We start from the raw sequence: 2500 nt of genomic DNA, 5'->3' as shown, positions 1-2500 counted from the left end.
TGTGTGTGTGTGTGTGTGTGTGTGTGTGTGTGTGTGTGTGTGTGTGTGTGTGTGTGTGTGTGTGTGTGTGTGTGTGTGTGTGTGTGTGTGTGTGTGTGTGTGTGTGTGTGTGTGTGTGTGTGTTAGATGTTATGGGTGGTAATTAAACAGAAAAGATGAGCTTGGAGAAGAAGGTCTACTTGCGTTTTATCCCCAGCTGGTTTTATGAAGCTGAGCTCACAAAGTCAGCCCAGATAGAAGTGTATTATGGGATGGACTCAGCCTAGACAAAAGTGCATTATGGGATAGACTCAGCAACAGATATGGACCGGATCAGGGCCACCATCAGCTACGCACAGGGAGGGAAGAGGGGGGGGGGGGGGGAGAGAGAGGAGGAGGGAGGGATGGAAGAGAGGAGGTAACAAAAGAATGGAATGAAGAGAGGAAGGATGGAATGAATGGAATGAAGAGAGGAAGGATGGAATGAAAATGAAGGAAAGGAGGGAGGGAAAAAATAGAGGAAAGAGGGAAGAGAGAAAGAAAGGAGGCAAGGAAGGAATGAGGAGAGGGGGAGGGAATCGAGAAAGAAAGGAAAGAGGGAATGCAGAGAGGAGGGAGGGAGGGACAGAACAAATGAAAGAAGAGAGAAAAGAGGGAGAGAAGAGAGGAAGAGGGTTGAGCGACATTGTCAGCCTTGTTGTATCACTACGTGCTGACACAATGTTCTCAGAGCAAAGGCAAACAGATACACAATGAACACACAACAAACAGAAAACACACAGCAAACAACCACATTGCTTAGGAAAACAGTGGGGTGGAGTGGGGGGGCTGTGTGTGTGTGTGTGTGTGTGTGTAGAGAGAGAGAGAGAGAGAGAGAGAGAGAGAGAGAGAGAGAGAGAGAGAGAGAGAGAGAGAGAGAGAGAGAGAGAGAGAGAGAGAGAGAGAGAGAGAGAGAGAGAGAGAGAGAGAGAGAGAGAGAGAGAGAGTAGTGACATTTCCCAAGTGTGACATGGTGGTGAATTGAACACTCTAATGAGACGTGCTGCTGCTCTTGTCAGGCGTCACGCGCCAGCAGAATAAAGCACAGGAAGTCCTAATCGGTGACCTTTCACCTTTAGTGGCATTCTCCGCCAGCGCCCCATATCCTTGTTAATTCCACTTATCAATGCTGCATGATAAAGGCGGCTCTCACAGCCCCTCACACACACACACACACACACACACACACACATAAAAGCACACAGACAGCTGTGCCACTCATGTTTACTCCACACACACGCAAACACACACAAAAGCACACCAACAACACACACACACACACACACACACACACACACACACACACGCAAACACACACAAAAGCACACCAACACACACACACACACACGCACACACACACACACACACACACACACACACACACACACACACACACACACACACACACACACACACACACAAAAGCGCACAGACGCCACCTCCACCACGGGCGCCGTCACTTTCCGCAGGGAGAGACGGGAATTAGGACAAGCTGCATCTCATCCACCTATGTGTAGACGCACACACACACACACCCACACACACACACACACACACACACACACACACACACACGCACACACGCACACGCGCGCACCGAGCTGCATCTCATCCACCTATGTGTAGGCTCCCTGTGGTGGGACTCAGGTAATGGGAACAATGGCAAACACTACAAAGCACTTAAGCCTGGGCTACTGTAGAAAGACTAGAGCAAATCAAGGAGAGATGGAGAGAGAGAGGAGAGAGAGAGAGAGAGAGAGAGAGAGAGAGAGAGAGAGAGAGAGAGAGAGAGAGAGAGAGAGAGAGAGAGAGAGAGAGAGAGATAGAGAATGAAAAAGAGAGAGAAAAAGAGATGTTATGAGGAATAGAAAAAAGGGCAGAGAAAAGAAGTGATTTGGGGAGAAGAACAAAATCCGCTGGATGTACAAAAATATGTTTTTAAAGAAAACGGTTAATGTATTCCCCGAGCACACCGCTCCAATGGAAGGGAGCGGGAAGCCCCGCTGAGATCAAAGGCCTGTAGGAACAATACACCTGGAATCACACAACGCATTTCAATTCCATGAGGCAACCGTGTGTGTGTGTTGTGTGTGTGTGTGTGAATGTGTGTGCGTGCGTGTATGCATACATTTTGGGAATAGAGACTGAATTGTTCACGGCATTGATAATTAATCTGGGCCCTGTAATGCAAAAGAAGATGATCACGCTGTTAACTCTCTATGCCTTCAAAGTCAACTCAAGTTCAGCTACGCCATTTTGATTAAGTGTAATGTGCAGCGCCCGGGGAAAGGCATGAAGGGTGAACATCTTCACAGGTAGCGTGTGTGTGTGTGCGTGTGTGTGTGTGTGTGTCTGTTCTTGATGACTTAAGTGGAATCACCAGGGATAATGGTGTAGTTCTCTGTGTGTGTTAGATCTCTCCTCTCCTGTCTCCTCAGGTGTTTGGAGGGGATCCTGTTTGACTGTATGCATGTTTAAGTGT

At 48.2% G+C, this 2500-nt stretch overlaps 1 protein-coding gene across 1 annotated transcript in view; it reads left to right on the top strand.

The window, feature by feature from the left end:
- Positions 1–2500, top strand: part of ntrk3b (neurotrophic tyrosine kinase, receptor, type 3b) — a 144445-nt gene that overhangs the window by 32318 nt on the left and 109627 nt on the right.

The sequence above is a fragment of the Sardina pilchardus genome, chromosome 21 (genome assembly GCF_963854185.1).
Source record: "Sardina pilchardus chromosome 21, fSarPil1.1, whole genome shotgun sequence".
Taxonomy (NCBI): Eukaryota; Metazoa; Chordata; class Actinopteri; order Clupeiformes; family Clupeidae; genus Sardina; species Sardina pilchardus.
This window is presented reverse-complemented; position numbering and strand designations above follow the sequence as displayed.